Below are 13,389 nucleotides of genomic sequence, written 5' to 3'. Positions count from 1 at the left end.
AATAAATTCACCAAATCCAGACTCTAAATAATTAATAAATTCACCAAATCCAGTCTCTAAATAATTCTTGGAATTCACCAAATCCAGACTCTAAATAATTAATAAATTCACCAAATCCAGACTCTAAATAATTATTAAATTCACCAAATTAAGTCTCTAAATAATTAATAAATTCACCAAATCCAGTCTCTAAATAATTAATAAATTCACCAAATCCAGACTCTAAATAATTAAATTCACCAAATCCAGACTCTAAATAATTAATAAATTCACCAAATCCAGACTCTAAATAATTAATAAATTCACCAAATCCAGACTCTAAATAATTAAATTCACCAAATCCAGACCTAAATAATTAATAAATTCACCAAATCCAGACTCTAAGGCCTAGATTTTCAGTAGCTTGCGCCAGCAGTTAGCGCCTTAAGAGAAGTGATTTCCGGGCGCTATGCGTGTAGCGCCCGGGCGCAGCGCAGTTTGCGCTCCGCCCCAAATTAAGTTGCCCGTTAGCGCCGGCGCAAAGTTTAGCGCCCGCCCGGATGCGCGCGCAGAAAATGACGTCACATCCTCGTGCAACGCCCTTTGGCCGTCCCGATTGCAAACTTCAGTCGGACCGCCCCATTGTGCGGCGGGCGGCCGGAGCGTTTGGAAAAAGGAACGCTACACAACCAGCGCGGGCCCCGGGGGGCGCTAATTAAAGGGAACGTCCTCTCCAGTATAAAGGCCATCCTTTTTTCAGAAAACAGTCTTGTGCAACGCATTTCTGGAGACACAACAAGGAGGATAGCTAACTGGTTTCAAGCAGCAAGAGGCAGGTATTTTTGGACTCAGGCAATAGCGCTGCAAGTGGCCATTTGGAAATTAGACTGTTTGCCAGGATTTGATGGGGGCTGCATGGGGTGCCAACGCGCAGCTGCAGCGCCATATCCGTAGGGCTCGCAGACGCATTGTGAGAGGGGCAGCCCTGGCTAGAGGCAGAGGGGGCTACAGGCGTCGGCCACGTAGGCCTTACCCAGTCAGGCTATACCGCCAGCAGCGCTCCTACCTAAACATGAGTGCCGCGCGATGTGTTAGAAGGCTCCGATTCCGAAAGGAGGTGATTGCAGAGATCTGCCACCTGCTTCGCCGAGATCTGCGGCCAAAGCTCAGGTGCAGGACGTCTCTGTCGGTGGAAGTGAAGGTGACGGTGGCATTGAACTTCTATGCCACCGGCTCCTTCCAATACGCTGCTGGGGACATAGCAAACATCTCCCAGTATGGCGCGCATCGCTGCATCCGCCACGTGACCGAAGCACTGTTCAGAAGGAGAAGCCAATTCATCTCCTTCCCCATGGCCCTCGAGAGCCAGCATCAGCGCGCATTGGGATTTGCCAGACTCGGGGAATTCCCCTTGGTGCAGGGCGCCATTGACTGTACGCATGTGGCTTTGCGGGCCCCTCTGGAGCATGGCGAGCAGTATCGCAACAGGAAGGGCTACCATTCTCTGAATGTGCAGCTGGTATGTGACCACAAGCAGCGCATCATGGCAGTCAATGCCAGCTTCCCAGGCAGCAGCCACGATGCCTTTATCCTGCGGCAGAGTACTGTGCATGACATGTTCCAGGCACAGCCTTCCCCAAGAGGATGGCTCATCGGGGACAAAGGCTATCCTTTGTGCACCTGGCTCATGACCCCGCTCCGCGCGCCCAGGACCGCTGCTGAAGAGGCCTACAACGAGAGCCATCAAACCACCCGCAACATCATCGAGCTAACTATTGGGGTCCTCAAGCAGCGGTTCCGCTGCCTTGATCGCTCCGGAGGAGCTCTCCAGTATTCGCCGGACCGGGTCTCCCAATTTGTGGTGGTTTGCTGCATGCTACACAACCTGGCTATCCGCAGGACTCAGGCACTGCCACCTGACGTTGGACCAGCACCTCAGGAGGAGGAGCAGGAGGAGCATGAGGAGGAGGAGGAGGAGCAGGAGTACGTTCCCAGGAGGGAGCGACCAGGGCCAAGGGCCGCACGACGCCACCTTATTACACGGTACTTCTAAGCCCCCTGTCAGGGAATGGCCAGGGGCCATGAGGGAAGATGAATGCAGCCGCTCCGCAAGCCCTCAGCCGGCGAAGCCAACAAACACTAAGAAGAACAACCATGGAGACTGCATGAATAAAGATAATTTTTTATTGCACAAAAATGAAAAGCCCTTCCCACATGAATCCCCAAAAACAATAAACGGGCCCCACAAAAAGCCCAACAAACGACTCACTCGCACAAACTGGGGAGGAGCCACTCCACCTTTATTGAAACCGGGCCTCAACGTCGGCCTAACGCAAAAAAAAAGCCCTCCAAAAGCACAACCATGGGCAAAATAAAGATGGCCACCGCCATATTAAAGGAAAGCTGGCCACACCCTCTACTGAGTGGCCCGCGAGGGCGAGACCTTGGCCAGCATTTTGCCTCCCCTGCCCTGCCTGCTGCTCCTTCGCAAGCTCTGCCCAGTGGCTGCTGCGAGGCTGGGGGAAGGCGCCTGAGGCTCAGATGCCCTTCCGCCAGATGCCGCTGGGGGGCGGCCTACACGGCGTTTGGGCCTCGAGGGGCCGTCTGCTGAGTGGCGCACCTGAGCCTGGCCACCATCAGCTGCAGCCGCTTGCCGTCGACGCCCCAGAGGGGGAATGGCGGCAACGGATGGCGCAATGTGGGCCAGCTGGCGTCTGGGATGCGCTGGCTGGTGCTGTGGCGCGGTGGCACTCGGCCGGGCCCGCACTGCAGGATCCGCAGCAATCAGCCGACGGCCGGCTTGCTGGGATGGTCCAGCGCGGCGCCTGCCCTGGCGATGCCTGCCTGAGACAGCGCGTGTGGCAGCAGTGAGTGGCCCTGTGGTCCTGGTGTGCGCGCGCATCACATCCGCCAGGGTCTTGACGGCATCAGTTAGCATGCGGCCAGTCGCGGCAGTTGCTGCCCCGAACTCGCGCACACTGGTCGCCAGCGACTCGATGGCCTCAGGCATGCGCCCCACCACGCTCATGAGCTCCGTGTGGCGCCGGTCCGAGTCGTCGGCCATCTGATCCAGCTTCCGCACCTCCTCCGAAGTGAAGGTGTCCGGACTGGAGTCGCGACTCTCCCGCTGGGGAGGAGGGGGCCGAACTAGGGGACCCTTGCCGCGTTGGTGATGGCGAGTGTGCCGAGCAGCAGCACTCCCCTCTGATCCTTCCCCCCTTTGGGGGGAAGGCCGCGGGCCACGCGCACGGCTGCTGGGTGGCTGGACGCCACTGGTCCCAGAAGCTGCATTGCCCTGCGACAGTTCCTCCAGGCACTCGTCCAGTGAGGAGGTGTCAAGCATTTCCTCCTCTCCTGCGGGACGTGACTGTTCCCCCGAAGGTCCGGCTTGCTCCTCCTCCTCCTCCTGGTCGGAGGTGCTGTCACTGGCAGCCTCAGGGTCCTGGTCGTCACCAGCTGAAAGCAGGAATGCACAAGAGTAGCTTCAGAGTGAGGAGACGGCGTCAGCGAGGGAGTTAGGACTGGTGGGATTCAGCGCATTGGTGGGACAGTGGCAAAGGAGGTAGCTCGGATGGGCCAGTGCGACGCGAGAGGGCCAAAAGGCGAGGTCCTTACCATTGCCGGGCAGTGGAGGGTCGGATACACCGCACGCTGTGGGGACAATCACACGGGCTCCCATGAGCACACACACGCGCTCCTCCAGCCGAGTGAGCTTCTGCAGCTTGGCGCGGCCACCCCTGGCACGGGCCTGGCGATTAAACGCTACTTTAGCCTGCAAGAGAAAGGACGGGCTGTAAGTGCGCAGTGAAGCCCTGATGTAGTGTGCACTGCCTCCCATGGTGGAATAGCTTGGCCAAAGTGAAGCCCTGATGTACTGTCCACTGCCTCCCATGGTGGAATAGCTTGGCCAAAGTGTAGAGTGCCGAATGGCCATTTGATGCTCATGACTGTCCCAATGCTGCTGGCTGAGGGCTGGCCAATAGGACTTTCAGGTCCCTTTGCCCATCATGTCAGGTGTACATGCAAGAATGAGGAGGAGACTGGAAAGGCTACTCACCCTCACAATCCTGGTCAGATCGTTGTATTTCTTACGGCATTGTTTGTGGGTCCTGGGGGCCTCGCCGGTGAACGTCACCCTCTGGGCGATCTGCTTCCAGGCTTTGGTGTAGTCGTGGTGGGTTGGATTCCTCCCACTCTCTGGAAACAAGATCTTGCGCCTCACCTCCAGAGCTGTGACCATTATGTCCAGATCACCCTCTGAGAAGCGCAGGGCACGCTGACGGGCCTTCTCTGGCGTTGCCATGACTCCCTGGGGCTGAGCAGTAGTGTTGAGGCCTCTTTGCAAGGCTGCAGTGTGCAGGGCGTGGCAGCAGACCAATTCGTCCCTTCCCCCTTTAAGAGCTGGTCGGCACCACGGGGTCTGCTGTCAGTGCAAAAATGACCGCACCCGTGCTGCGCCCCGCCTGGGCGCTATCCCTCTGGACCGCCGGCTTAGCGCCTAAAGGTAGGAGTGCAACGCCTCTTTTAGCGCTCCACCACTCTCTTAGGGCGAAGCCACTGAATTTCCGGCAACGGGGCGCTACTTTGGGGCGGGCGCTAACTTCGGGCGGGCGCTAAGGTTAGCGCCCCAAAACTGTCTGTACTGAAAATCTAGCCCTAAATAATTAATAAATTCACCAAATCCAGACTCTAAATAATTAATAAATTCACCAAATCCAGACTCTAAATAATTAAATTCACCAAATCCAGACTCTAAATAATTAATAAATTCACCAAATCCAGACTCTAAATAATTAATAAATTCACCAAATCCAGACTCTAAATAATTAATAAATTCACCAAATCCAGTCTCTAAATAATTCTTGGAATTCACCAAATCCAGACTCTAAATAATTAATAAATTCACCAAATCCAGACTCTAAATAATTATTAAATTCACCAAATTAAGTCTCTAAATAATTAATAAATTCACCAAATCCAGTCTCTAAATAATTAATAAATTCACCAAATCCAGACTCTAAATAATTAAATTCACCAAATCCAGACTCTAAATAATTCATAAATTCACCAAATCCAGACTCTAAATAATTAATAAATTCACCAAATCCAGACTCTAAATAATTAAATTCACCAAATCCAGACCTAAATAATTAATAAATTCACCAAATCCAGACTCTAAGGCCTAGATTTTCAGTAGCTTGCGCCAGCAGTTAGCGCCTTAAGAGAAGTGATTTCCGGGCGCTATGCGTGTAGCGCCCGGGCGCAGCGCAGTTTGCGCTCCGCCCCAAATTAAGTTGCCCGTTAGCGCCGGCGCAAAGTTTAGCGCCCGCCCGGATGCGCGCGCAGAAAATGACGTCACATCCTCGTGCAACGCCCTTTGGCCGTCCCGATTGCAAACTTCAGTCGGACCGCCCCATTGTGCGGCGGGCGGCCGGAGCGTTTGGAAAAAGGAACGCTACACAACCAGCGCGGGCCCCGGGGGGCGCTAATTAAAGGGAACGTCCTCTCCAGTATAAAGGCCATCCTTTTTTCAGAAAACAGTCTTGTGCAACGCATTTCTGGAGACACAACAAGGAGGATAGCTAACTGGTTTCAAGCAGCAAGAGGCAGGTATTTTTGGACTCAGGCAATAGCGCTGCAAGTGGCCATTTGGAAATTAGACTGTTTGCCAGGATTTGATGGGGGCTGCATGGGGTGCCAACGCGCAGCTGCAGCGCCATATCCGTAGGGCTCGCAGACGCATTGTGAGAGGGGCAGCCCTGGCTAGAGGCAGAGGGGGCTACAGGCGTCGGCCACGTAGGCCTTACCCAGTCAGGCTATACCGCCAGCAGCGCTCCTACCTAAACATGAGTGCCGCGCGATGTGTTAGAAGGCTCCGATTCCGAAAGGAGGTGATTGCAGAGATCTGCCACCTGCTTCGCCGAGATCTGCGGCCAAAGCTCAGGTGCAGGACGTCTCTGTCGGTGGAAGTGAAGGTGACGGTGGCATTGAACTTCTATGCCACCGGCTCCTTCCAATACGCTGCTGGGGACATAGCAAACATCTCCCAGTATGGCGCGCATCGCTGCATCCGCCACGTGACCGAAGCACTGTTCAGAAGGAGAAGCCAATTCATCTCCTTCCCCATGGCCCTCGAGAGCCAGCATCAGCGCGCATTGGGATTTGCCAGACTCGGGGAATTCCCCTTGGTGCAGGGCGCCATTGACTGTACGCATGTGGCTTTGCGGGCCCCTCTGGAGCATGGCGAGCAGTATCGCAACAGGAAGGGCTACCATTCTCTGAATGTGCAGCTGGTATGTGACCACAAGCAGCGCATCATGGCAGTCAATGCCAGCTTCCCAGGCAGCAGCCACGATGCCTTTATCCTGCGGCAGAGTACTGTGCATGACATGTTCCAGGCACAGCCTTCCCCAAGAGGATGGCTCATCGGGGACAAAGGCTATCCTTTGTGCACCTGGCTCATGACCCCGCTCCGCGCGCCCAGGACCGCTGCTGAAGAGGCCTACAACGAGAGCCATCAAACCACCCGCAACATCATCGAGCTAACTATTGGGGTCCTCAAGCAGCGGTTCCGCTGCCTTGATCGCTCCGGAGGAGCTCTCCAGTATTCGCCGGACCGGGTCTCCCAATTTGTGGTGGTTTGCTGCATGCTACACAACCTGGCTATCCGCAGGACTCAGGCACTGCCACCTGACGTTGGACCAGCACCTCAGGAGGAGGAGCAGGAGGAGCATGAGGAGGAGGAGGAGGAGCAGGAGTACGTTCCCAGGAGGGAGCGACCAGGGCCAAGGGCCGCACGACGCCACCTTATTACACGGTACTTCTAAGCCCCCTGTCAGGGAATGGCCAGGGGCCATGAGGGAAGATGAATGCAGCCGCTCCGCAAGCCCTCAGCCGGCGAAGCCAACAAACACTAAGAAGAACAACCATGGAGACTGCATGAATAAAGATAATTTTTTATTGCACAAAAATGAAAAGCCCTTCCCACATGAATCCCCAAAAACAATAAACGGGCCCCACAAAAAGCCCAACAAACGACTCACTCGCACAAACTGGGGAGGAGCCACTCCACCTTTATTGAAACCGGGCCTCAACGTCGGCCTAACGCAAAAAAAAAGCCCTCCAAAAGCACAACCATGGGCAAAATAAAGATGGCCACCGCCATATTAAAGGAAAGCTGGCCACACCCTCTACTGAGTGGCCCGCGAGGGCGAGACCTTGGCCAGCATTTTGCCTCCCCTGCCCTGCCTGCTGCTCCTTCGCAAGCTCTGCCCAGTGGCTGCTGCGAGGCTGGGGGAAGGCGCCTGAGGCTCAGATGCCCTTCCGCCAGATGCCGCTGGGGGGCGGCCTACACGGCGTTTGGGCCTCAAGGGGCCGTCTGCTGAGTGGCGCACCTGAGCCTGGCCACCATCAGCTGCAGCCGCTTGCCGTCGACGCCCCAGAGGGGGAATGGCGGCAACGGATGGCGCAATGTGGGCCAGCTGGCGTCTGGGATGCGCTGGCTGGTGCTGTGGCGCGGTGGCACTCGGCCGGGCCCGCACTGCAGGATCCGCAGCAATCAGCCGACGGCCGGCTTGCTGGGATGGTCCAGCGCGGCGCCTGCCCTGGCGATGCCTGCCTGAGACAGCGCGTGTGGCAGCAGTGAGTGGCCCTGTGGTCCTGGTGTGCGCGCGCATCACATCCGCCAGGGTCTTGACGGCATCAGTTAGCATGCGGCCAGTCGCGGCAGTTGCTGCCCCGAACTCGCGCACACTGGTCGCCAGCGACTCGATGGCCTCAGGCATGCGCCCCACCACGCTCATGAGCTCCGTGTGGCGCCGGTCCGAGTCGTCGGCCATCTGATCCAGCTTCCGCACCTCCTCCGAAGTGAAGGTGTCCGGACTGGAGTCGCGACTCTCCCGCTGGGGAGGAGGGGGCCGAACTAGGGGACCCTTGCCGCGTTGGTGATGGCGAGTGTGCCGAGCAGCAGCACTCCCCTCTGATCCTTCCCCCCTTTGGGGGGAAGGCCGCGGGCCACGCGCACGGCTGCTGGGTGGCTGGACGCCACTGGTCCCAGAAGCTGCATTGCCCTGCGACAGTTCCTCCAGGCACTCGTCCAGTGAGGAGGTGTCAAGCATTTCCTCCTCTCCTGCGGGACGTGACTGTTCCCCCGAAGGTCCGGCTTGCTCCTCCTCCTCCTCCTGGTCGGAGGTGCTGTCACTGGCAGCCTCAGGGTCCTGGTCGTCACCAGCTGAAAGCAGGAATGCACAAGAGTAGCTTCAGAGTGAGGAGACGGCGTCAGCGAGGGAGTTAGGACTGGTGGGATTCAGCGCATTGGTGGGACAGTGGCAAAGGAGGTAGCTCGGATGGGCCAGTGCGACGCGAGAGGGCCAAAAGGCGAGGTCCTTACCATTGCCGGGCAGTGGAGGGTCGGATACACCGCACGCTGTGGGGACAATCACACGGGCTCCCATGAGCACACACACGCGCTCCTCCAGCCGAGTGAGCTTCTGCAGCTTGGCGCGGCCACCCCTGGCACGGGCCTGGCGATTAAACGCTACTTTAGCCTGCAAGAGAAAGGACGGGCTGTAAGTGCGCAGTGAAGCCCTGATGTAGTGTGCACTGCCTCCCATGGTGGAATAGCTTGGCCAAAGTGTAGAGTGCCGAATGGCCATTTGATGCTCATGACTGTCCCAATGCTGCTGGCTGAGGGCTGGCCAATAGGACTTTCAGGTCCCTTTGCCCATCATGTCAGGTGTACATGCAAGAATGAGGAGGAGACTGGAAAGGCTACTCACCCTCACAATCCTGGTCAGATCGTTGTATTTCTTACGGCATTGTTTGTGGGTCCTGGGGGCCTCGCCGGTGAACGTCACCCTCTGGGCGATCTGCTTCCAGGCTTTGGTGTAGTCGTGGTGGGTTGGATTCCTCCCACTCTCTGGAAACAAGATCTTGCGCCTCACCTCCAGAGCTGTGACCATTATGTCCAGATCACCCTCTGAGAAGCGCAGGGCACGCTGACGGGCCTTCTCTGGCGTTGCCATGACTCCCTGGGGCTGAGCAGTAGTGTTGAGGCCTCTTTGCAAGGCTGCAGTGTGCAGGGCGTGGCAGCAGACCAATTCGTCCCTTCCCCCTTTAAGAGCTGGTCGGCACCACGGGGTCTGCTGTCAGTGCAAAAATGACCGCACCCGTGCTGCGCCCCGCCTGGGCGCTATCCCTCTGGACCGCCGGCTTAGCGCCTAAAGGTAGGAGTGCAACGCCTCTTTTAGCGCTCCACCACTCTCTTAGGGCGAAGCCACTGAATTTCCGGCAACGGGGCGCTACTTTGGGGCGGGCGCTAAGTTCGGGCGGGCGCTAAGGTTAGCGCCCCAAAACTGTCTGTACTGAAAATCTAGCCCTAAATAATTAATAAATTCACCAAATCCAGACTCTAAATAATTAATAAATTCACCAAATCCAGACTCTAAATAATTAAATTCACCAAATCCAGACTCTAAATAATTAATAAATTCACCAAATCCAGACTCTAAATAATTAATAAATTCACCAAATACAGACTCTAAATAATTAATAAATTCACCAAATCCAGTCTCTAAATAATTCTTGGAATTCACCAAATCCAGACTCTAAATAATTAATAAATTCACCAAATCCAGACTCTAAATAATTAATAAATTCACCAAATCCAGACTCTAAATAATTATTAAATTCACCAAATTAAGTCTCGAAATAATTAATAAATTCACCAAATCCAGACTCTAAATAATTATTAAATTCACCAAATCCAGACTCTAAATAATTAATAAATTCACCAAATCCAGACTCTAAATAATTAAATTCACCAAATCCAGACTCTAAATAATTAATAAATTCACCAAATCCAGACTCTAAATAATTAATAAATTCACCAAATCCAGACTCTAAATAATTAAATTCACCAAATCCAGACTCTAAATAATTAATAAATTCACCAAATCCAGACTCTAAATAATTAATAAATTCACCAAATCCAGACTCTAAATAATTAAATTCACCAAATCCAGACTCTAAATAATTAAATTCACCAAATCCAGACTCTAAATAATTAATAAATTCACCAAATCCAGTCTCTAAATAATTAATAAATTCACCAAATCCAGACTCTAAATAATTCATAAATTCACCAAATCCAGTCTCTAAATAATTAATAAATTCACCAAATCCAGACTCTAAATAATTAATAAATTCACTAAATCCAGTTTCTAAATAATTAATAAATTCACCAAATCCAGTCTCTAAATAATTAATAAATTCACCAAATCCAGACTCTAAATAATTCATAAATTCACCAAATCCAGTCCCTAAATAATTAATAAATTCACCAAATCCAGACTCTAAATAATTAACAAATTCACCAAATCCACACCTTAAATAATAAATTTACCAAATCCAGTCCCTAAATAATTAATAAATTTACCAAATTAAGTCTCTAAATAATGAATAAATTCACCAAATCTGGTCTCTAAATAATGAATAAATTCACCAAATCCGGTCTCTAAATAATTATTAAATTCACCAAATCCAGACTCTAAATAATTAATAAATTCACCAAACCCAGACTCTAAATAATTATTAAATTCACCAAATTAAGTCTCTAAATAATTAATAAATTCACCAAATCCAGTCTCTAAATAATTAATAAATTCACCAAATCCAGACTCTAAATAATTAAATTCACCAAATCCAGACTCTAAATAATTAATAAATTCACCAAATCCAGACTCTAAATAATTAATAAATTCACCAAATCCAGACTCTAAATAATTAAATTCACCAAATCCAGACTCTAAATAATTAATAAATTCACCAAATCCAGACTCTAAATAATTAATAAATTCACCAAATCCAGACTCTAAATAATTAAATTCACCAAATCCAGACTCTAAATAATTAATAAATTCACCAAATCCAGACTCTAAATAATTAATAAATTCACCAAATCCAGACTCTAAATAATTAAATTCACCAAATCCAGACTCTAAATAATTAAATTCACCAAATCCAGACTCTAAATAATTAATAAATTCACCAAATCCAGTCTCTAAATAATTAATAAATTCACCAAATCCAGACTCTAAATAATTCATAAATTCACCAAATCCAGTCTCTAAATAATTAATAAATTCACCAAATCCAGACTCTAAATAATTAATAAATTCACTAAATCCAGTTTCTAAATAATTAATAAATTCACCAAATCCAGTCTCTAAATAATTAATAAATTCACCAAATCCAGACTCTAAATAATTCATAAATTCACCAAATCCAGTCCCTAAATAATTAATAAATTCACCAAATCCAGACTCTAAATAATTAACAAATTCACCAAATCCACACCTTAAATAATAAATTTACCAAATCCAGTCCCTAAATAATTAATAAATTTACCAAATTAAGTCTCTAAATAATGAATAAATTCACCAAATCTGGTCTCTAAATAATGAATAAATTCACCAAATCCGGTCTCTAAATAATTATTAAATTCACCAAATCCAGACTCTAAATAATTAATAAATTCACCAAACCCAGACTCTAAATAATTATTAAATTCACCAAATTAAGTCTCTAAATAATTAATAAATTCACCAAATCCAGTCTCTAAATAATTAATAAATTCACCAAATCCAGACTCTAAATAATTAAATTCACCAAATCCAGACTCTAAATAATTAATAAATTCACCAAATCCAGACTCTAAATAATTAATAAATTCACCAAATCCAGACTCTAAATAATTAAATTCACCAAATCCAGACTCTAAATAATTAATAAATTCACCAAATCCAGACTCTAAATAATTAATAAATTCACCAAATCCAGGGCTAGATTTTCAGTTGCTTGCGCCAGCAGTTAGCGCCTTAAGAGAAGTGATTTTCGGGCGCTATTCGTGTAGCGCCCGGGTGCAGCGCAGTTTGCGCCCCGCCCCAAATTAAGTTGCCCGTTAGCGCTGGCGCAAAGTTTAGCGGCCGCCCGGATGCGCGCGCAGAAAATGACGTCACATCCTCGTGCAACGCCCTTTGGCCGCCCCGAATCCAAACTTCAGTCGGACCGCCCCATTCTGTGGCTGGCGTCCAGAGCGTTTGTAAAATGGAACGCAACACACCCTGGGGAGCGCAAATTAAAGGACACTCCTCCTGCACTATAAACGGCAGTCTGCATGTGTTGTATGGAAAGATCCAGTGTGTTGTTGTGAACGGTGTATTATCATCATCTCCTCCTCCTCCTCCTCCTCCTCCTCCTCCTCCTAAAAAAACACATGCACCCTTCCCCTTTAAGAGCTCACTGGCACCAGAGTGTCTGCCGTGCGCTGCGCCCGAGCTCGGGCGCTGCGCTCTGCATCGCCGGCTTAGCGCCTAAAGATAGTAGTGGAACGCCTCTTTTAGCGCTCCACCAACCTCTTAGAGCGAAGCCACTGAATTTCCGGCAACGGGGCGCTACTTTGGGGCGGGCGCTAACTTCGGGCGGAGCGCTAAGGTTAGCGCCCCAAAACTGTCTATACTGAAAATCTAGCCCCCAGTCTCTAAATAATTAATAAATTCACCAAATCCAGTCTCTAAATAATTCTTGGAATTCACCAAATCCAGACTCTAAATAATTAATAAATTCACCAAATCCAGTCTCTAAATAATTCTTGGAATTCACCAAATCCAGACTCTAAATAATTAATAAATTCACCAAATCCAGACTCTAAGGGCTAGATTTTCAGTTGCTTGCGCCAGCAGTTAGCGCCTTAAGAGAAGTGATTTTCGGGCGCTATGCGTGTAGCGCCTGGGCGCAGCGCAGTTTGCGCCCCGCCCCAAATTAAGTTGCCCGTTAGCGCCGGCGCAAAGTTTAGTGGCCGCCCGGATGCGCGCGCAGAAAATGACGTCACATCCTCGTGCAACGCCCTTTGGCCGCCCCGAATCCAAACTTCAGTCGGACCGCCCATTGTGCGCCTGGCGTCCAGAGCGTTTGTAAAATGGAACGCAACACACCCTGGGGAGCGCAAATTAAAGGGCACTCGTACAAAAGGCACTCTGCATGTGTTGTGTGGAAGTAAGCTGTGTGTTGTTCTGTGAACGGTCTATTTATGTTTCCGGACACCAATCATTCCTCCTCCTCCTCCTCCTCCTCCCTCCTCCTCCTCCTCCTCCTCCTCCTCCTCCTCCTCCTCCCTCCTCCTCCTCCTCCTCCCTCCCCAGACTTTGCATTTGAAAAAAATACATGCACCCTTCCCCTTTAAGAGCTCACTGGCACCAGAGTGTCTGCCGTGCGCTGCGCCCGAGCTCGGGTGTTGCGCTCTCCACCGCCGGCTTAGCGCCTAAAGATACTAGTGGAACGCCTCTTTCAGCGCTCCACCAACCTCTTAGGGCGAAGCCACTGAATTTCCGGCAACGGGGCGCTACTTTGGGG

This window comes from Somniosus microcephalus, chromosome 1, assembly GCF_052327205.1.
Source record: "Somniosus microcephalus isolate GS21.2 chromosome 1, FLI_Smic_1.0, whole genome shotgun sequence".
NCBI classification, from domain to species: Eukaryota; Metazoa; Chordata; class Chondrichthyes; order Squaliformes; family Somniosidae; genus Somniosus; species Somniosus microcephalus.
This window is presented reverse-complemented; position numbering follows the sequence as displayed.